The sequence below is a fragment of the Rhinolophus sinicus genome, linkage group LG01 (genome assembly GCF_036562045.2).
Source record: "Rhinolophus sinicus isolate RSC01 linkage group LG01, ASM3656204v1, whole genome shotgun sequence".
In the NCBI taxonomy this organism is placed as follows: Eukaryota; Metazoa; Chordata; class Mammalia; order Chiroptera; family Rhinolophidae; genus Rhinolophus; species Rhinolophus sinicus.
The window spans coordinates 181,635,537-181,659,671 of record NC_133751.1 but is presented as its reverse complement, the minus strand read 5'-3'; positions in this window follow the sequence as shown (position 1 = coordinate 181,659,671).

The window sequence follows — 24,135 nt, the reverse complement described above, 5'->3', positions numbered from 1 at the left end:
CTCTGTTCAAATAGTTGCTGTGGTTTCTGTCCAATAACAGGACCCTGGCAGGTATACAGGTGGCTACAGCAGCACTGTGGCAGACAGTTACGGGAAGAGATGGCAGGGAAAATGGGGAAATACATCTTTGTATCTGAAATTTCTCTTTCTAACTTGATTGCTCCATAATTGATTTTTTTTTTAAGATTATGAGGAGAGGGACTGTCTTCCTTGCAAATAATTGGTAGGAACTGTGTGCACAAAAGTTACTTAATAAATATTTATTGTATAAATTTAAATAGGCTTTATGAGATTTAAAGAGTCTCAGGGACATCTTTATAATTTCTAATTAATTCTTGAAATATAAGATATACCCATATATGTTTAAAAATAGGCATATCTAGAAATCAAAGTCTTAAAAGATATGATAGCCCCGTTTACTGTGCTAAAATAACATGGGAATATTGTCTAAAAATTTAATGCAGGATTCTGTTAAAACACCCTTTAATCCTATTGACTTACTATGAGGCACAACTCATTTTGCCCAGCTTGATAACAGATTCATTTTCAAACACGGTTTTCTCAGCAAAAGTTAAAGACAGCTGTTGTTTGATTTAGGGTGCAACTTTAAATCCTTGTGAGTATAAAATTCACAAGCTTTCATTTAATTGGGTTATGAAAAAGCAGACTTATATCCCCTAAGCTACTACTAAAATATTTAAACTGCACAATACATGTATGAAAACATTTGTCTTCAAAGAATATAACTTTTATTAAATTTTTAATTCAATTTAATGTAAAATTGCAATTGTGTCTTTTAATATACTCATCAAGGCTATCAATTCACAAAATCACCACTCTATATCAAGTTAGCCAATGTCTTTCCTTGAAATATCTGAATGTTCTATTAGAAAATTAGTCTATTAGATTCTGTCTCACTTCTGTGAAGTGCCACATGATAATACTTCAAGCCACGTCATTTCCTCTTATTGGTTGTCAAGTCCTATCAATTTTACCTTCTCAATTCTTTCACATCCACACCCTTCTATCAGTTTCCTCTTGCACTGCCCTGGTTGGCCTTCATTACCTCTTAGTTGGACTATTGCAGTAGCCTCCTAAATAGGGTTGCCAGATTTGACAAATAAAAATACAGGACACTCAATCAAATCTGAATTTTAGATAAACTACAAATACTTTTTTAGTATAAGTATGTCCCAAATATTTCCCAAATATTGCGTGGGACATACTTATTGTTTAAAAAATATTTATTGCTCATCTGAAATTTAAATATAACTGGGAGTCCTATATTTTATTTGACAATCCTACTCATAACTCACATCTGTATTTGCTCCTTGTCCCAATCCACAATTTACATCTTTCTATGTTATCTAAAAAATATACTTCTGATCATATCACACGATCACTACCACCCTGTCCTTCCTTTTAACTTTTCAGGCAAAAGAAAATCATTGACAATTTTAAAATACAAGCACCTTACTCTAGCATTTAAGGATATCACAGTATATCCTCTTAACATGACATTTTGGCATTTTAACCTAATTGTTCTCAGTTGAATTTGTACTATTTTCTGACCCCATAACTTCATGTTTTTCTGTTTCCATATTTTGTCAATATAGGTCAACTTCTAGAATATCATTTCATCCTTAAACGTTCATATCAGAAACAAAGAGTGATAACACCAATTCAGAAAGCACTCAATAAGTGTTTGCTTTTTATTGTAATTGATCAGCATTGTCTTGAAACTTCAAGCAACAACATGAAATTGGATGATATTTTAGAAATTGGAGCAAAATATTGATCTGATTTTTATGGCACATTTGCTTTATTGAACACAAAAGCTCCAACCTGGAAAAGGATAAGTTAACCTATAAAAAATGTAAAAGGATATATTATTCTATAATAAATTCTAGAAACTAACTCACAATGTTAAATCCTTGACACATGAGAAATCAATTAGAGTTGTCTAGAATGGAAAAACTTAGAAAAAAACTACTTGGCACCTGAACGTTAGTGAAATGAAAGCACCTCTACCCATACCCAGGCTTCTCCAAAACTAAACTGCAGTTGTTTTTCTACTTTCTACTATCCTCGAGTCTTGATTTTTATATTGAGGAGCCATTTTGAAGTTCTGAGAGTTTGTCCCTTATTCCAAAACTTGGATATTTCACTGGAACACATATTAAATACATATTTTAATTTTGCAAATGTGGTTAAAAATGAATAAATAAAATAATCTTAAACATCTCAAATAAATTTTATTATAAGTTTATACACACTCACACACACAAAACCATCAGGATCCCGGCTTCTATACTAAATTCCAATTGGGCACAGTATTAAGCAGGCAGCTATTAACTTTATTTTTAATGGCCCCTTTTAAACACCGGTAACAGCAGTACTTGCATTATGCATTTTTTCCCCTTAATATCACCTTATATGGAAACTTAACTGGAGAAAAGACATTGGCTTCTGAGAAATGATATAAAGCAACTTACAGTATATGAGTTCAGTGACTCAAGATGGTGAGGTAGAGACCATCTACTTCTCCTTGCTCTCTAGTTTTACCAGTTTATATATTTCCAAGTACTCTACTATGTTGAAAATATCCTTCCCACTTTGAGAATAATTGAATTCTTTCCTATTAAGAATACCATATGCTAGTCATAATGGAATCCCCGGCATCTCGAAGTGCCCTGGGAGAATGAGGCATGGATGTGGTTAGGGGTATGACTTCATACAACTGGGAAATGACTGGTTGTCACCAAGGTCACTCAGTCCCCACGATAATGAATGGATGAGCCAGCACCTTCCCCTCTTAGCATTACTGAGTGGCCTCCAGGAAATGAAGGCCCCACCAACCCCAAACCCCAAACCAGTGAGAGGAGCAGTTTTTCTGGCCTCAATCGCCCCACTCAGCTCTATGGAAACAAGACTGCTGGCTTGCAAAGAAGCCAGAAATGACATTTCCTCTACTGCTTCAGGCGAGAGCTGAGAGAACCCTGAAGAGGTTACTGGGTTCATGCTTCTCTACCTAGAAATACATCTGATTTACAAAATCTTTTGGAGGCTGATACCTGTGGTTTGAGAAGGGCAAAAGAGTGTCGAGAAGAGAGCTATGACCTCCAACCTATTCAGCATTGTGTCTCCAGCCCTGAACTCTGTCCCTGCCACAAAATAAGAGCTCAACCAGTGGGTGCTGGAGGTGGCTCTTACCTGTCCAAGAGAGCCGATTGTTAGCATCTCTTCCCAGTTCCCCATTCAGTGACACCATGTTGGTATCTTGAAATTATCCATAGTGGAAGGATATACATCATGGAAACTGGCAACTACTACAAATCCACCTCCTCTCCTCCCGCAGTGAGCCAGTTGTCAAACATTTACCAACCCATCATTGGGCTCAATTAATGCTTATGGTTGAAATTTATGGAGTGCTTATTATATTCCAGGTGTTTTTACATATGTCATCTCACCTGATCACAACACTAAAAGGTGGAAGTAATGAATGGATGTGTGTGCAAAGTAGCTGTGATATCTGTCATTCCTTTGAGTGCCAAAGTTCATTGCTGCTGCCTTCCGTTTGCTGTTCACGTAAAACACTGAGGCTCCACGTGATGCAGTAATTTGTCTAAGGTCATCCAGCAAATATGGAAACATATTCAGGACTTCAACCAAGGCTGGCTGAAATGAAAGCCACTGTGCTCTCTGTCACATACCACTGCCTGATCAGGGCAAATCCCAAGAGGGTGGTGAGCCACACTCTGTAGAGCTATTACACGAGGAATAAGTTAAGCTCTTATCAGCTTACTTGCTAGAAGTAGTACGCACTGCCCTTAGAACCAGACAAGCAGGGCCTATCTCAGGGGAGCTCTGTGCTTTGGAATACCTTCCTTGAGTTCCCTGCCAGTGCCTGAGAACACCCAGAATCAGTACCACTATCCAGGCAGGCAGGAGTCTAGACAGGGACCTATTGGCCCCAGTTCCTATTTCTCCCTTTGAAGATGTTCTAATCCTATTTCTAATCCTCTACCTCAACCCCTGTACCCACATGGGGAGTAGACAGCATGGTCTAAGGAGCTCTGGGATCATGTCCTTGTGGTGGCCCAAGACCCCAGGGCCAGGCCTCATTCCTAAAGGTTGGACTGGCAAGTGGATTTTTCCTGCTAGCTGCTAAGGCATCTCTTTCATGGGTTCACACAGTATCAAGCTGCCAGAATAATGTTGACATGCTGATTTGTGGTGAAGCTCATTCATATGAAATACAGAATAAGTTTGAAGAATAAGTTTTATACAGAATAAGTTTATTACCAGCAATCCTTGTGGTAATAAATAAGTTTAAAGAATAAGTTTTATACAGAATAAGTTTTATTACCAGCAATCCTTGTGGTAATAAAAATAAAGACCCACAAAGATATTCACACTCTAATTCCTGGACCCCTAATCTGTTATGTTACATGGCAGACGGGACTTTGCAGATATAATTAAGGTATAGACCTTAAAATAGGGAGAGTATCCTAGATTATCCAGGTAGGCCCAATATAATCACGTGGTCCCTTAAAAGCAGAGAAATTTCTTCATCTAGAAGCAGAAGAGAAATGAGGCCAGAAGAGAAAATCAGAGAGAATCGAAGTGTGAGAGGGACTCATCCTGCTGTTGCTAGCTTTGAAGATGGATAAAAGGGGGCCATGAACCAAGGAATAGGGGGAGCCTCCAGAAGCTGAGAATGACCCCTGGTCAACAGCCAGCAAGGAAATGGGAGCCTCATTCCTATAACCACATGGAACTAAATTTTGCTAACAATCTGAATAAGCTTGTAAGCAGATTCATCTCCAAAGCCTCCAGAAAGGAATGCAGCCCAACTCACACCTTGGTTTTGGCCTTGTGAAATCTGGAACAGAGAACCAGCTAAGCCATGTGTGCCTGGACTTATGACCCACATGACTGTGAGATAATAGATGAGTATTGTTTTAAGTCACTACATATGTGGTAATTTGTTATGGCAGCAGTAAATACAAATGTAGACCACCACCTACCTAGGGTTTGAGCCATACATGCAGGCCCATGCACAGGCTCCAACCTGTCTGCGTTCTGACCAAAATGCCACCTCCAGTTACAGCATTTAGGGAAGCAGGAGTAGAGGCAGGTGTACTTTAGCTTGTACACCCCACCACTACCACCACTAGTGCTCCCACCATCAACAGGCACTTCCAAGTGATGTCATCCCCTGCCTCCAATTGATGTGGTGACGTCATGCTCTCCTGGGTCAATGTTAACTGTGCCTAACATGGGACACACATTCCTTACTTGAATGAGACCACTCTTCTCAATCTGCCCATGAGAACTTCACCTCTCCTCCCAACTTGGGTGTAAGGAAGACAGATGCAATCACTGTTAAGGAGATCACATTCTATGAATGCAATAAGAATGACCTAAAAAGTTCAAATGAAGACATAATTGGAAGATGTGCTAGTTCACTTTATGCTATAAAATTCTGAACATGACCAAAAACCAAATCATTGTTTACATTTTTCTGGTACTCTGAATATGACTTGCATTTGGAGTCATCCTTAGTGAGGTACAGTGAAACCTGTAAACAATAAATGGAAGCCAGTATTTATAGACAGTGTGATGGATGACGCAGTATCATGAGTAATACTGTAATTAGCATTAAATAAACAGAACTGGGAGACTGCAGAGCATGGAAGATCTATATTGTTTCAGTATAGATTCCTTTTTTATTAAATTTATTGGGGTGACATTGGTTAATAAAATTATATAGGTTTCAAGTGCACATTTCTATAATACATTATCTATATATTGCATTGTGTGTTCACCACCCAGAGTCAGTTCTCTTTCCATCACCGTATATTTGACCCCCTTTTCCCTCTTCTACCACCCCCCTTACCACTAAACTGTTGTCTGTGTCTATGAGTTTTTGTTTCTCTGTTTGTCTTGTTCCTTTGTTGCTTTCAGTTGTATATCCCACATATGAGTGAAGTCATATGGTTCTCGACTTTTTCTGTCTAACTTATTTCATTTAGCATAATAATCTCAAAATCGACCCATGTTTTTGCAAATGGCAGTATTTCATCTTCTCTTATGGCAGAGTAGTATTCCATTGTATATATATACCACATCTTCTTTATCCAATTATCTATTGAAAGACACTTGTTGTTTCCATGTTTTGGCCACGATAAATAATGCTGCAATGAACATTGGGGCACATATATCTTTACGGATAAATGTTTTCAGATTTTTGGGGTAGATACCCAAGAGAGGGATTGCTGGGTCATATGGTAATTCCATTCTAAATTTTTTGAGGAACCTCTATATTTTCCATAGTGGTTGTACCAATTTGCATTCCCACCAACAGTGTATGAGGGTTCCTTTTTCTCCAGTCTCTGCTACACTTGTTATTATTTGTCTTGTTGATGATAGCCATCCTAACAGGTGGGCGGTGATAGCTCATTGTGGTTTTGAATTGCATTTCCCTAACACCTAGTGAAGTTGAGCATTTTTTATATATCTGTTGGCTGTTTATATGTCTTCTTAGGAGATGTGTCTGTTCATGTCCTCTGCCCATTTTTTAATTGGATTGTTTGTTTTTGTCAAACAGATTCTTAATAGACATAGCATTGTTAGTAATAACAGTGTTTTTACTGTTATTTAAAAGCTACCTTTTCTGCATGGAAGATACAAAATTAGCCAGAAACATAGCATTTGACAATAAAAACCACAAAGATATGGTTCCCAGACCTGAACAGGGATCTTCATGTGCACCAGTTAGACAATAAATAAATACAGGCATACGTTTTCTCTCCCCATTGTTCTAAATCCTTGTTGATAAATCACATGGATCTCACATGGATCCATGAATATTTGTGATATATTTTATCAAATTATTTGTATAGACAGGAGCCCCACAAGAAAAAATTGCCCAGGCCCCCGCATACCCCATAGCAGCCTTGGCATTGTGAAACCCTTCAATAGTTGTGGTGATGACCAAGCTTATTGTTCTCAATGAAATACTGCATGGCCAATCCTTGGCCAGAACACTCCTTACATCCTAGCCAACGAACAGAAGCAGCAGCATGGGGCAGAGGCAGGGACTTCTTCCATCCCCACAGACACCCTTTCTAGAAGGGAAAATAATCAAGCCTCTCGGTCACCCGTCAACTGTTAGGTGGGGTTCCACATGCTCCCTACCTACATAACCAGGGAGTGGTGTGTCATCTACAAGACACACAGTGCAGGACCTTCTCATGGTCCTGATGATTGGTCTTGACTGACAACTTCTGGCTGACTTTTCAGAGGTTAATGCTAGGCCACATAACTAGAGCGTAATTTAGTACAAACCATCAGATCACAGATTAGAGGGAAAAAGCACCTTAAAGAATCCTCTGCTCCAAAGACCCTATGTTGCATGTTAAGATACTGAGGGCTAGAGAGCTCATGTTAGATCCTCAAGTCTCCACAGAGCAGATCCAGGTGTCTGCAGCTAGTGCTGGCACAGGCGGAAGAACAGGAGCTGCAGAGCAGGGTAGTTAGGGGCTTGGGCTCTGGAGTCAGATTGCTTGTGTTTGAAATGATAGCTCAGTTTTTTTCCAAAAGAAAAATGAGCATAATAATACTGCCTAGTTCATAAGGTTGCTATGAAAATTACATGAGAAAAACATATATAAAGGATTTAGAACAATGCCTGGCACCTAGAAAGCACTAAATAAATGTTGCTCATACTACTGTATAAGGCTGCCTTGCTGGTCAAATAAGATTGACCTATCTCTACACCTAAGCCAGTGCATAGCAGAGTGATGCCCTTCAGCAGGCATTACTGTAAACCTGCTACACGCCACATACTACACTGGTCCCTGGGGAAGAGGTGGACCTGAGATTACAGACATAGATGGTAGGAGCTACTAAACTCCAACCTGGAAACCATGCTTGCGTGTGAAACATGTGGCCCCTCCTATTGCACATGCAACCCTTAAACTAACTGCATTCTGACTTCCAGCCTTGGCACTTCCTTGCTTTTGCTAAGGTCATACGATTGCCAAAGTTGGAGAACACTTGTCTACCCTTATCTTTGTTGATATTTGTCTTTCTTTAAACAGTCCTTGAAACACTCTCCTCTCTTGGGTTATTAGTCTGCTCGGATTGCCATAACAAAATACCACAGGCTGGGTGGCTTAAACAACAGAAATTTATTTTCTCATAGTTCTTGGATATCAAAGATCAAGGTGTTGACAGGGTAGGTTTTGGTTTGGCCTCTCTTCCTGACTCGCAGATGGCGCCATCTCTCTGTGTCCTCGCATAGTTTTTTCTCTGTGCATATGGAGAATGAGAAAGAGATCTCTGCTGTCTCCTCCCCTTCTTATAAGGACAGTTAGTCCCATTGGATTAAGGTCCCACCCTTATGACCTCATTTAACCTTAATTACCACCTTAAAGTCTCTATCTCTAAATACAGCCACATTGGGAATTAGAGCTTGAACATATGGATAGGGTGTGGAGAGACACAATTCAGTCCGTAACTCTCAGCTTCCCTAACGTGACTTTCTCATAGTTCTTCGCTACCTCTCTGACCACTCCTTTGGAATTTCTCTGCAACCCTTTCCATCCTTCTTACTCTAAATTTTGGAGTTCCATTGTCCGACTTCTTCTCTTCCCCCACTTCAGTACACATTCTGTGAATAAGCACACCCACATGAATGGTTTTCACTACCATATCCACGCAGATGGTCTCCAAATCTGTATTTCAAGTTCAGATTTCTCTCCCAGCTCCACATCTATATTCCCAACTACCTGTTATCCGTCTTTTATGATATCCCACAGAAACACTTCCCAAGACTAAGCAACTGTCCACATCAATCTTCTACTTCTTCTGGGTTTTCTGTCCCATCATTTAAGTATATAAGATGGGTAATTTTCTTTTACCTCATTGACCTACTCCCTATGCACGCTTGACCAATACTTGCTATTGTCAGTGGGAAGGTGAAAATCATGTTAGAACAATTTCCATTCATTTCTTGCAATAATGTTGGACTATGTTGAACTATTTGTAATAATTGGACCAACATCAGCAGGGTGAGACCAGGAGGATAAAAGGGCTTGTCAAACACGATTCAGGAACCTCCATTCCCTGGCTGCTTGCTCTTCCCACCACATCAGTCTTTCCTTTTGTCACCAATATGCCACATGCCCTGCACTCAGAGACTGCACCTCTGTGTAGGAGTGAAATGAACTGAACTGAAAACCTTTGGTGACAAAGTGACACAGTACAAATCTAGTGGGATATGATACTTTTCTATTTTAATCTAAATACAAGTGACCCATTTGGCTCTACTTCTGATTTCTTATAAAATTTAAAGAGATGTTGGTTAAAATGGGTTAAGGAAAAGTTAATTATCCCCACAGAGGTCTTAAGGACTGAAGCTCTCCAGTTTGGAAGTTTCTAGAAACATAACCCCTATGGACAAATTAGAGAATTCCATGAATGAAAAAATAACTCATTTCAATAGTACACCAATAATATGGGTTCTGAAAGGGAAAAAAATAAAAAGCAAAACTCTGTTAAAGAAGACATTTGGATGAAGCTGTAAGCTCCTAGTCTAGTAAACTTTAAACAATTACATTCGCAACACATAATTCTCACAGTAATGAGGATTTTCAAAGGTAAGCAATAAAAGAATAAAGTATCTCCTCCCTATCATGGTTACTATCGGAAGTTCTTATTTTGTGTTAGTTTGGGTTTTAAAAATCTGTGTCTAGCAAGGTTTTTATTCTATTTTTGGGCTGTTGGTATAGTTTAGCTCCTATCGTGGACAGTTGTCATCACTTTTGTCTGCCTACCATTTGAATGTCCTGCCTATATATGAAGAGTTGTCTTTCTTCTGAGTCTTCATGGGAAACACAGTCACTCACACTATAAAAGCTGAAACACCAGGCACTATCTTTCTCAGCATCCCTTGCAGGTAGTTATGGAGATGGGATCCAGGATCCAGCAAGCAGAAGCACCAATTCTGGAGTTTGAATCAGGTGCTAGTAACACAAAGAAGCAGCGACTCTAAAGCCCTCCGTAGAAGTGGCAGTAGTCGTAGCAAGATCATGTTTCCATGACAGCAGTGTTTGCATGCCGTCCTCATTCTGTACCTGGAGCAGAAGTGATGCTGCATCAGTGAAAGAGTGTGGCATCTGGCAAAGGCAGTAGCAATGGCATCCTCACCAGAACACTGTGTGGCATGATTGCAGATATTGTGTCCTGCTGCTGTAGCTCCAAGCTTAGTTTTCCAGCTCCCCTAGGTACTCCATGAGCAGCCCAGTGTCATTTTAATTAATGACGTTAAGTCAGCTGGACTCTTTTTGCGTTGCCTACAACTAAGAATTCTGCAAATTCTGAGACCCTAAGGGGAAAATAAAGACTCAGAAAGCTGGAGCTGGGCTGTTTCCATCTCTGAGGAGTCTAGGGCAGGTAGTGATATCTCCTTCTTTAAAGACCCACCACAAGAGAACAGGCCACCTATCGGGGGCTTTTAATATCTCAGCCCATACAGCAACATGCTCAGTGAAGCATGAAAGAAAACAGATCAAAGCAATGAACTGTACTGCACTGAATGTGGAAGTGTCAAGAGAACAAGAAATAGGTGCCCATGAACTGTGAATATTTGAAACCACAAATTGAAAATCTGTGCTCCCTTGGGTCTTTCTCTTAGTCTGTTTTGAATAAGGCTCCCATTTCTGTTTAGGTAACTCTAGAGGTATTCAAATAATTGGTTCAGAGTATTCACTTTTTGAAAATTAATTCAACAAAATTTTAACAAGAATGTATCATTTATGCAGTACAAAGCAAGGTTTGTCAAGAATCCAAAAGTGAAGGCTTCAACATCAATACATTTACAAAAATGTCATGGTACGTGCTCACACGTACTCCAATTAATTCCAAGTGTTGTGTGCTTTTGATACTTCCTATAATAACTATTTTTCATTAGCAAGGTAGTCTTGTTTTTTTTAAATGCTCTGACAGTGCATAAAAAGTTTATTCTCCTACATAAACAAAAATATATCTATGCAATCTTGTATGCATTTATACAATGAATTCCCAGACATTCTGGAATATCAAGTATTCTGGATAGAGAAAAATATCTGGCCAACAGATTATAAATTTTCAAGATAAGAAAACTAAAATATTTCTTTGAGAATTCAGAAAGACCCCTCACCTTCAGAATTCCTCAGTAAGTACCTTTGAAATGACATAGATGTGTGAATGCCAGATAAAAGAGAAGGAAATAATTTATTCTGATTTGATTAACACAACAGCTTTGAGAGTACGATACGAAGTCAGATTTCAGTGAGGTTCTTTTCCACATTAGACATACTTTCAATAACAGGAACGAGAATAAGTAAGATTTCACCGCAGGCCCTGAGAGTATGGCTGGCTGGGTCTGAGGCCATCCTGTCACACATGCATAATGCTTACAGCAGGACCAGGCACAATGTGTTCACAGGAACCTACAGCTGTCCTTTGTCCCTGCATTCTCCACCCCACTAACATCAATATCTTGTCCTACCAAAAAATCCTGAACAAGGTCTACTGCTACCCCACAGAAAACTCAGTTCCAGATCAAGTCCATTAACACTCACGTTTGCTTTTACTATGAGTCTTCAGATCCCCTGGGTTCCCTGCAGGGACCCCCTGAAATTAGTGTCCTGCTCTTTTGCAGCTTGCCAGCTCCCCCTCCCTGGGTTCTTGGAGCAGGTCAGTTCTGAGAGACCACTTGCTGTCCAAGTGCTGCCAAGCCCCAAACAGGGAACTCCCAAGGAAGAGAAGACATAGAAGTTAAATTGTCCACATTCTTTGTCCTGTGATCGAGGCCTTTGGGTAACAGTGCAGACCTTCCCTTCTGGAAATCAGTGCCTCACAGTCCACTTGCCCCACAGCTGTGGAAGGAGCCTTAGCTTAGCTCCTTCATCTCGCAGTGAGAAAGCTGAGTTCCAGGCGGGTGAAGTGACTTGCTCATAGACAGAGCTACAGCGTGGCGAGGCTGGGAGCGAAGCCCAGACTCTCCAGCCAGGCCGGTGCTCTTTCCCACTGCCTCAGGCAGCCCCCAAGGAATACCTCTTAAGAAGAAACGTCAAGGGGCCAGATCTTGATTTATTACTAAGGGAGGGCTATAGGACAGACATTACCTGCTACAGTGAAAGGTTTTCCTCAGAGGAGCCACGGAACATTGTATGGCCAGTAAAAACCCAATACCTATTCCTAAATGCCAACACTTGGGGTTTTCTCCCGTCAAAATCAGAATCATGGTGTTAGCCAGACTGGATTCAACGATTTTAGTCAACTCTGTGTGTACAGCATGAGCCACTCTCTCTGAGCCTATACGGGATTTTTAAACCTTAAAGGGTTGTCCTTATGCCTTCACCTCACTGCCCAGGAAACCCACTATTATCATGGTACAACCATCCAGACCTAGTGTCCCATCCTCCCTTAGGTAATTCTCACATCTTTTTGGCCAACCAGGAGTCAAATAACCAAGCTTGCATGTCAGGTCCTATTTTTTTGTCCCTGCTTTGCAATACCAGGTACTTCCCACTGACAGCCCAAAGCAATTCTCTCATGAGCCTCAAATAATGCTGACAGGACACTCACATGGCCCTGGGACATGTGATGCAAGAGTTGCCTACAGAACTCTGTGAATACCTTTCCAGGATCATCCTGACACTACCTGCTGAGCCAGGTTCCTCTAATCGCTGGACTACAGCACTGGGGACCCTTAACCCTCCACAGACTCCTAGCCCCAAGTCTTCCTCCAGACCTGCTTCATGGATTCAGTTCCACCCCTAACATTCACCACTCTTTCTATACTGACCTTCTCCAATTTACCCTAAATACTGTAGCCAAATTAACCTCACGAGGTACCTATTCTCCTTATCACCATCGTAATCTCAAAATGGTATTGTCTTCATAATAAAACAAAAGGGGAAGCTTAGAACTGGATCACCTTTCTCTCCTCCCGGTTCAAAATGCTTGCATCTCTTAATAGACAGCATACTCTCGGATCTGCAGTTGGGCTCAATGCATTCAAGCCTCAGCACAATCTGCTTGGTAGTTTACTTATAGTTTATTATGTATTGTTACATATCCTTTTAAAGGGTTGCACTATGTATGTAACTTATCTGTCCAATCCTGTGCACTCTGGAAAATAAACTTGCTCAGTTAATTAAAGGAGTCCCCCTTTTCCTGAGCTTGGTGATATGGTCATGCTCCAATTAGGGACCTTTCTACACATCCTCCTCCTCCTTCAGGGGCAGGAGTAAAAATAGAACTTCCATTCCAGAGTTTAGCTCCTTCTTTCCACAGGACAGAGTGGGATCAGAAAACAGGGGTCCACTCCATTGCTGTGGAAAATGGCACCACAACACTCTCTCTCCCACCACCCTACCATGAGTTGGTGATAGGGAATATTTGGTCACCTTTAGCTTGCCTTTTAAAATATACCTCCAAAGATAACTTAACAATGGAATGTACCCTGTTTCCCCGAAAATAAGACCTACCTGTACAATCAGCTCTAATCCGTCTTTTGGAGCAAAAATTAATATAAGGCCCGGTCTTATTTTGCTATAATATAAGATCGGGTCTTATACTAATTTTTGCTCCAAAAAAGGCATTAGAGCTGATTGTCTGGCTAGGTCTTATTTTGGGGGAAACATAGTATAAAATTTCGATACTATTTTCCCATCCTGACCTCTCCATGTGCCTCTTACTGGACAATGGGGATACAGACTCAATCTCATACTAGCAATTGGATAGGTAACCCTGCAAGGGTGATGGGAGTTCCAAAAGAGAGGTAAAAATGAGATGCACCACAGGTACAGGAGCTCTCACCTAGTCTATAGGTTCAGTCAAGGCCTCCTTAAGGAAATGACTGTTAAATTGAGATCTACAGGATAAAGAGGAATTATCAGAATAAGGAGGGTTTCAGGAAAAGGGGGCAACAGATACAAAAGCTTTTAGCGTTGGAGAGCATGGTGCTTTCCAGAAACTAAAAGAGACAGTATGGTTGTACCAGGGAGAGGCTGAGGGAGCTTAGTATGGAAATAAACAGGTGACATAGACATGGAGATAAAAAGGAAAGAAGCTTGATATGAGACAACCATAATGAGAAACTCATTTCCTATTTCTACGTGAAATTGTCTTAAACTGCAGACACAAAGCACAGAGGAGAGGTGGTCTTCTCCACCAGCCTTTCCCCCTTTCCTGGGACACTCATTTCTTTAAAAATCCAGAACCCACCTCATCTCCTCCAAAAAGTGCTCCCTGATTTCTCTTGCCTGTCCTGCATTTCACAGCACTCGGGGTTCCCTTTGTCCCAATCAGTGGTGTTCCCTACACCAGTTGGTGCTAAAAAATAAAACATTGAAACAATAGAAAACAGAAATCGCTCCAACTCCTGGTCCATTCCCTTTTCCAGTAAGCTGTGGGAAAATACAAGCTTCACAGGATTTTTTTTTAAATGATGTCTTGGTCATGTAATGTAGAGGGAAGGATTTCCTGGTCATTAGAAACACATGAGCAAGTGGAGCCACACATCCAGGTCCTAATTCATGCACGTCTACATTAAGGCAAAATTTCTCCCCATGTACCAAAGAGAGAATTACTGATAGTCACAAAAAATGTTGTATTTACAAAAAAAAAAAGAAAGAAAGAAAGAAAGAAAAAGGGGGAGGTGTGATTAGTTTTTAAAAATCAAATCCACCGCACAGCCTACTCTCCTACGTTTGCAATAAAACACAGTGCCCCATAGATGGCGCAAGGTGACTGCTAAATAAATACCTAGTTCCAGATTACCCCGTGAGACTCCATCAGATCTAACTGGTTGTTTTAAGGCTAGAGAGCTTCCATTCTATTCCCCCATCTTTGCTACAACCACTGGGTAGCTATGTAGCTTCCACTTCTCTATTACACTTGGATAATCATAGAGGAGGACTTAGATTTCACTATTTTCTTCAAGAACTCTTTCTGGTATTTAAAATTTTATGCGGTATGAAAATTAGCATACATTCTTCAGACCCTGGTGCAGTTCATCCTACTCCCATCTTCAGTGGACAGATTTTAATCTGATCCAAGTGCACTACATAAGAGCTCCAACTCTTCCTAATGTCTTTCCTTGGCCTCTGAACTTTCCATGTTTTCCACAATCTCCCGGGGTTTTAGTGCCAAGACCTGGTCACAAATACCACATTCATTTAGACAGTGATAATAGAAGCTGAAGGGCTACTTCAATTTGTTAATCTAAGTCTTTACATGTGTTTAGTGATAAAAGTTTATAATGTCCTATCTCTGCCTCAGTAAATCCTCACAATGATGCAATGAGTATAGTAGAATTATCTCCAATTTAGAGGTGAGAAACAAATTTAAGAGGCCAAGTGGGTGGCATTTTCTAAGCTTGTGACATCAGGCCAAAGATAGTCAAAGTCCTGTGACTTTTGCCACTCATCTGGCTGTGTGTCTCCATGCTTTGTTTATATGTGTGCTTCTAGTTTTGTTCCTTTTTAAAAAATTACTAAAGCTATAAGGGCTGTCCATAGTTAGTTTGTTATTAACTGTATGGTTTAGAGAAGTTACGTTTCCTGGTTATAAACATAATGTCAATACTGCTAACACTATCCCCACTTACAGAGCCCATCTCAAGTGCAGGCACCTTTCTAAAGTATTTGCTTCCATGTGTTAACTCAGCTGACCTTCACGACAATCACATGAAAGCACTGTATTAATCCCCAATTTACAGATGAAAAAAACGAGGCACAGAGAAGTTAAATAATTTCTTTAAACTTGTTTTCAATTATAATTGACATTCAGTATTATTTTATATTAGTTTCAGGTGTACAGCATAGTGGTTAGACATTTATATAATTTATGAAGTGATGCCTGATCAATCTAGTACCCACCTGGCACTATGCATAGTTATTACCATATCATTGACTATATTCCCTGTGCTTTATTTTACATCCCCATGACTATTTTGTAACAACCAATTTGTAAGAACTTAAATAATGTCAATGAAGATCACACAACAAGTAGATAGTAGAGCTAGGATCTGAACAGAAGCCATCTGGCTCCAGAGGCCATGTTCTTACCCATTATATTAATGCACACGTAGAACCAGCTGGGGCATAGAATGAACTACATTCATCTTTCCTCTCCTTGATAAGTTTGTGACATGTTGGCTTGAGGTCAAGCATAGGGGTGGAAATAGCTCCTGCCCGGAACCTCATGATGTGGTCTTTACAAGTTCACACAAGGGAATTCAGTATGGACCCAATAAGGCTTCCCACAAGCACTTGGTGAGACCTCCTATCAGCAGAGCCAGGGAAAGTTAGTGGAGCTCTCATCACCAAGGGAAGAGTGGGGTGTACCGTTTGATATATCATTACCCAAAGGCTGATTTGGCCTCTTACCTTTGTTTCCCATTTCTAAAATGGAAATAATTCCATCCTGTTCAACTTAGCATACACTTCACAGGTGTGCCTTAATGAAGGCAGTGGGCAGCATCAACCTGCCGTGGGTCACCTGGATCCAGAGTAGGTGGCCCCTGTCTATCAGAATTTCAACGTGTGGTTTCAACAGTTGAAGTTGGTGAAGATTAAATAAGATACAACATGTAAAGTATTTTTGGTAGCTCCTCAAAAAATTAAACATAGAATTACCACATGATCCAGCAATTCTACCCTTAAGTATATACCCAGAAGAAAGGGAAAAAAGGATATTTGTACACCAATGTTTATAGCAGCAGTATGCACAATAGCCAAAAGTTAGAAACAACCCGCTATGGCCTGAATGTGTGTGTCCCTGTAAAATTCATATGTTGAAATCCTAATGCCCAATGTGATGGTATTAGAAGATGGGACCTTTGGGAAGTGATTAGGTCATGTGAGCGGAAATGGATGGTGGTGATGGTTACACAATACTGTGAATGTATTTAAAACCACTGAAATGTACACTTTAAAATGGTTTAAATGGCAAGTTTATGTTATGCATATTTTACTACAAAAAAAATAAAATTTGTATAAATGTAAAGTGCTTAGGACATCTGGGAGAAACTGCCAGTTCCCTACCCAATATCCACCCTCCTCTTTTTCTTCACTAACAGAACCTTGATTAGTTGAAAGCAGCAATGAGCCCAGCTAAAAATATGTTTCCGGGCTCCCTGCAGATAGGGGTGATGGCGTGACTGTAAGCTGTGTAATGAGATGTAAGCTCCAGTAACTGAGTGAGGTTTCTGGGAAGTGCATTAAAAGGTCAGGGTAGGGGAATGCTGATTCATGGCAAGCTCTGTTTTACCTTTGACTTTATTAAAGAGAAAATCACAGGCCGGAAATGGCGTCACTTGTACTAAGACCAATGATTCCAAACCTAGATTTAATACCCGACCTAATTGTTTCATCATCCCCCAGAAACATAATCTTAATCAACTCGCCTGAAATTTTCTAGTCAACACTAATGAGGTAGTCTGTAACACGGGCCCTCTCCACCTCCCCACTCCCCTGCAAAGAAGAGGTAATCTGCATGATAAAAACCCTTCCCCTTTTCTTTTCCCCTCCTTTTAAAAAGGATGTCCTGGCCCCCAAATAATCTTTGTCCTTTTGCTAGTAGCTTCCTTGCCCCACCCTTATTTTCTATAAAACCCTTCCATTTTGTACAAACTAGAAGGAGCACCCTTCTAGTTGCTAGAAGGGATGCTGCCTGATTCATGAATTGCTTAATAAGCCAATCAGATCTTCAGATTTATTCGGTTGAATTTTTTTTTTTAAACAACCCTTCCCTCCTTCCAGCATGGGACATAAGCAAGAAAGCTAGAACTCCAGCAGCTACCTAGAAACCATGAGGATGGAAGTCAGCACTTGGGAGGCAGAGCAGACAGACAGAAGGAGCCTGAGACACCAATGACATTGTGGAGCTGCTACTCCTCTTGTGGAGTGCTCATCCCTGCACTTCATATTATAGGAGAGAAAAGAGAACTCATCTCTGGTTTACTCCAGTGTTTAAACTACCTGTTGCTGAACACAATTGCTAGCTGACTCAGTTATTATTGTTACTATTTGTTTTATTATCAATAAAGGGGACCCACATAGCTAATTGATATTCACTTGAAGACAGAGGATGTGAGATAACAGCCCTATTAGTCCCACTGCCTCAGGTGTTATAATAAAAAATGGAGACATCATTGAGTGTCCCCTGAGGCAGCCATATTGATTGATGTGCTTCCTCCTCAGCAAGCTCAAGTGTGAAGTTTTCTGTTCCACAGAGTAGAAAGGACCAGGAAGCATTCAGCATCTTTACTTTGCTAAATTTTAAGGAAGTTGAAGTTTTCTCTAACCACACTTCACAAGACCATGAGGAACTCACCAGGATGGACTGGCTGGCTCCTCATGGGGATGAATCACTCTGACACCTCATAGTTCCTTAGCTTCTTCTGCTTCATTGACCTTTGCCAGCACACAGACATGCCAACAACTTCCTGGAGCAGCCACACCCTGGACCTTGTCAGAAAGGGGAACTGCTTCATCGGAATCTTATTATCAGACATTTCACTGTTCAATTGCCTCTCCCTCTTCTTCCACTCCCTGTTCCCCACACTTCTACTCTTTGGCCTTGTTATGATGGTCAATCCCATGGGTGTGCACATAGGTTCCAGGAAATTCAACACTGTCTATCAATATTTTAGATGCACATGCTCTTTGACCCAGCAATTCTATTGCTCGGCATTTATCCTATAGATCACAGGAGTGTGCTCAGTAACACACAGGAATGCTTTATTATATGCTACCACTTGTGTGGAGTAATTTATGCAAAAATAAATAAATAACACATTAACTACACCTGTTTTATATATACATACATAATATCTATACCTATGATACACACACACACACACACACACACACACACACACACACACACATAATACCTACTATAATGTCTCTTAAAGGATATACAAGAAACTAACAACAGTAGAAGATGAAGGTGAGTGGTAAGAAAAGAAAACTTACTTTTCACTGTATACTCTTTTATACTTGAATTCTATGCTATATGTCAATCAATATTATCTGTTCAAAATAATTTTCAAAAAGCCGTTCACCCTGAAATATTCCCCTCTTCTAGTTTCCTCACAGTTTCGCTATTTGACCCAGTCACAAACCCATAATCCATCTGTAGCAGACACCATTGATGACTAGTCCTTGGCCCCTCAGGCTTTATCTTTCAATGCTCACTGACCAGACTTCCAACAGCCAGAATCTCTTTCCCTGAGGTATCTCTCTGGCCACGAGAGTCCTCTCTGGCACAAGTGTGACAGTGTTCAGCCCATGATTACCCCTGGAACAGTCTTAACCAATGGCTAATGGGAAGTGGTGTATAGGACACCAGCCCCCTTGCCTCTCAGGAGACGTAATTCTGAGATGAATTTCCAGAGTAATTACTGGCTTTCAGAGTAACCCAGCAGGATTAAATTCCTGTTGCCTGCAGGGCCCTCCCTTTATTGGCTTCTTTCCTTTCCCTGTCTCATTCCCCTTTTCCCCTACCAACCTTTTTTCCAGAATCACCTCTCAGTTTGCTTCCTGTTCCCAGGTCTACATTTGGGGATCCCAGATGAAGATGCAATCATTTCAGCCTCACTCTCTTTAAGACTGTCACTTTCTCTCGATCTTCTGTGTATCTCCCACAGCAAACCTCCAACTGCTCCTACCTCAATAGTCCAGTGCCCCTGAGAAAATCACTTGACCATGCCAATTGACCATCCCCAAATGTAGTGTTTGCAATCTCAAGCTGACACATCAGTGATGCTCAAAATTCCTGACCAGATCCTTTCTCTTTTCCCAGAAGCAACATCTTTAGACTGTTACTATTAAACTTTAGTCTAGGGCAGAGGTGTCCAAACTTTTTTCAACGTTTTTCACCAAGGGCCGTATGCCGTAAAATACACAAACAGCCGGGCCACTCACTCGAGGTGAAGTACGTATTGCCTCACCTGGTTTATTTAAGTAAACTAAATATATTTTTGGAAATTGCTGCCGGTCGATTAACAATGGATCGCGGGCCGCAGTTTGGACACCCCTGGTCTAGGGTCTTACTTACTTACTCCCATCTCCCTCTTTCAGGATCATCACCTACTTCCCCAAGAAAAGAGAAGCATCGGCAGTGAATTCCTGGTGATTTCCATATCTATACCTAAGTATACCACACGTGTTTATTCATTTTCTCTGATGGATCAGTTTTGCTCTTTGGGCTTTTTCTTGTGTATGATACAGAATAACTCTGCAACTATACAATGTAGGTTCACATCCTGATCTATCATTTACCAGTCTTGTGACCTTGGACAATTGACCCAATCTCTCTTCTCTATAATAAATAGATAGTAATGGTACTTACTTCATATGGTAGTTTGAGAAGTAAATGAGTTAATACATAAAAGCACATAGACCAGAGCCTTAAATATTTTAAGTGCCTGATAAATGTTCTTATTTGTGTATTTTCCAACTGTTCTGCAATGAACACCTGTTACTAATTAAATCAGAAAAAGAGTATTATTTTGTGTGTGTGTGTGTGTGTGTGTGTGTGTGTGTATTCATATTTCTGTTTGCTAGTTCTTACCTCCTGCCTCCTTTCTTGGAATACCAGAGGTCTCTATTTCCCCATGGTAAATCATCCATCTATACTCACCAACCCAGTCTCTAATTATTATCAAAAACTCTGACCTTCCAACTTCTATCTTTATCTTCTCCTTTTCCATTGAATCAGTCTCAAATATGCTCAGATTTTTCCCATCCTAAAAACAAACTTCCTTTCACCCTGCTGTCATATAAAGTTAACTCTTTCCTCTCCTTTGCTGCGTGCCTTTCTCACCTCATTACCCCCTCACACTAGACTTCCCCTCTACCATTCTAATAAACTCCTCTAGCAGCAGTTATTGACTGACCTCACAATTACCAAATTGACTTTTTAAAAAAGTTTTCTTCTACTGGACCTCTTTCTGCAGCATTTGACTGTGTCTATTACCACCTCCCTCCTTGATTCATTCATCATGACTTACTGAGTATTTACCATAAATGTTGTATTATGTACTGTTCTAAGCTCTGGAAATATAGTGATATAGATTGTCTTAAGTTAGGTTCCCCCAGGAAACAGGCTCGAAGACAGGAGTTCAGAGTAAGTAGTTTATTTGAGAAGAGATCCCAGGAAACACTAGTAGGGGAATGCGGAAGTGAACAGAGAAGGGGGAAAGCCAGTATAGGTACATTCATGAGCAGTATAGATAACTTGGCTCAGTCTTGCTTAAGACCTCTCAGAGACAGCAGAAAGCAAACTTCAACACTGTACCCCACAGGGGGTGAGGAAATTGGGCTATTCTGCCCCCAACTCTCAATTGTCAGTAACTTCCTAGTACCTCCAGCCTGCCTCATGCAAGAGCCAGCATGCTAGAGGAAACCTCAGTCAGAATGTTGCAAATGCTTGCAGTGAGAAGCCTCTGGTATCTATGGTAACGGGATAGGTCAGAGACACCAGCGAAGTCTGCTCCAAAGACAGGCAAGGTTCCTGTTCTGTGGAGCTTTCAGAGACAAACAATAAAATGCAAGCAAAAAAATGAACAATGTGGTTTCAGATAGGGAAAAATACTATGAAGAAAATGAAACCTTGTGATATGAGATAGCGATTGGATGTGGGTGCTACGGGTTGAATTGTGTCCCCATATATTTGGAGTCCTAACTCCGAGTACCGCAGAGTGTGACTTTGTTTAGGGATAGAATCCTTACAGAGGTAATCAAGTTAAAGTGAGATCATAATCTAATATGACTTGTGTCCGTATAAAATGGGGAAATTTGGACACAGAGACTCGCATAGATGCAAGTGATGAGACATAGGGAAAAGATGACCATCCACAAGCTAAGCAGAGAAGCCAGGAACAGATTCTCTCTCCCAGCCCTCAGAAGAAACTAAGCCTGCCAACACCTTGATTTTGGACTTCTAGCCTTCAGAACTGCCAGACAATATATTTGTTCCTTAAGCCACCCAGTCTGTAGTACTTTGTTACTGCAGCTCTAGCAAACTAATACAGTGGGTGCCTAGTAATTAAATGGGTGGTCAGGGAATACCTTTCTGTGGAGGTGATATTTAAGCTGAGACTTGAGTAAAGGCGAGGACCAGACTTGCATAGGTCTGGGTCAGAGCATTGTAGACAAAGAGAACAGAAAAAGTAAGGGTGCTAAGGGGGAATGAACTTGGTATGTTCCAAGAACAGAAAGAAGGTTGTTGTGTCTGGATTTAGTGAGCAAGGGGAGAATGATACAGGATGGGGTCGGAGGGCTGGGCAGAGGCCCAGTGTGGGTCCATTTAGGTCATGATAAAAGTTTGAATTTTGGTCAAAGTGCAATAGAAAACCATTGGAGGATTTCAATCAGGGGAATGATGTGATCTTATTTGTGTTTTCGTAAAAGCATTTTGTCTGCCGGATGAATGGTTTAGGTAGAGGGAAGACAGAATCAGAATGTGGGACACCAGTGAAGAGACTATTGCAGTCACCTGGGGGAGAGATATTAGTGGCTTGAAGTTGTAGGGTGGGGGGTCCCAGTGGAAAGGGAAAGAAGTGAACAAATTCAGATATAATTAGGAGTTGAATTGATAAGATTTGCTGATGGGAGAAGATTGGGGGCAAATCAGAAAGATACCTGTTTGCTTACTTGAGCAGCTAGGTGGATGGTGAGCCACATAGTGAAATAAAGAGGCCTGGGAGAATACAAGGTTGGTGTAAGTAGGGAGGAGAATTCTTCTCTCCCCTTGGCTTTTAGGATATTGCCCTTTCCTGCTTTTTTCCTTCCCTCTCTGACTCTTCTCTCTGGGTTTCTTCTTGGCTCCTGTTTCTCTATCCACAGAAATTTTGGCATTTCATATTCCTTTCTCCTTGTTCCCAATACCCGGGATGATTTCACCCATTCCCAAGACTCTGGTGCCATCTATATGCCAATCACTACCAATTGCCCATGTTTAGTCCAGTACCTGTTTAGTGTTCCAAAACTGTATTTTCAACTGCCTTGTCGATTTCAAACCTGGATATTGAAACTAATGTGTCCAAGCATCTCTAAACTCATCCATGCAGGTTCACCTTCAAATCTACTCATTCTAGTTGGCAGCTTCTTTAGCTCGGCTAATGGCTCAACCATCCATTTGACCTCTCTTGTTCTCATCTCCTACCACTTCCATCTCACATTTCTCCACAAGCACCATGATTGTTAAATGTGGTTGTGAGAACTATTACTGTGGAGAGTAAAAAAAGAAAATGTTAGGAATTAGGTTTTTAAACAGCATTAATAATTTAGCTGGAATTTAAAATCCTGTTTTCAAGATATTATTCTAAGGTTATGTGAAATATTGTAAGGTTATCAGAAATATTTAGTGATTAGAATAGTTGCTTGATGAAAACATAAAATTCCTAGAGCAAAGTACAGGGGAAAAAAAAAATCCCTGGGCCAGAAGTCAGGAGCCAAACACTTACGTAGAGGCTTTGTCACTTACTGGCCATTTGTGCTTGGTGATTAAGTGATTTACCACATTTGTGTCTTAGTTTTCTAATCTGTCAAATGGTTATAAAAATGAATACCATCCCTACCCAACTCACAAGGATGTTTCACTAAAAAAGAAAGAAGATTATTGTCATTAAAAGTGTTAGGGAGAAAATAGATGGAATCAGAATATTAAAAGAATAATCCATCATGACCAAGTAGAGTTTATCTCAGAAGTATAAATATAGTTTAATATTTGGATATCTATTAATGTTACTACATTAACAGATCAAAGAAAAGAAGTCATACAATCATTGAGAAAGAAACTCAAAATCCATTGGAAAAAATTCAACATCAATTTATTATTTTAAAAAACTGTCATCAAGTTAAGCAACTTCTATTTTTGGCTTGCTTAGTTGCATTTACTATGTATTTTCTGTAAGTGTAGTTTTAAGGGGAAGAATTTCAAAAGCCCTTGCTCTCAAAAATGCTTTTTAATTTAAAAAAAAGAGATACCAAAAATGCTTTTCAGTGATAACAAGCATGAAGAAATAGAATTTGAAATAGACTTTTGTTATTCGAAATTATC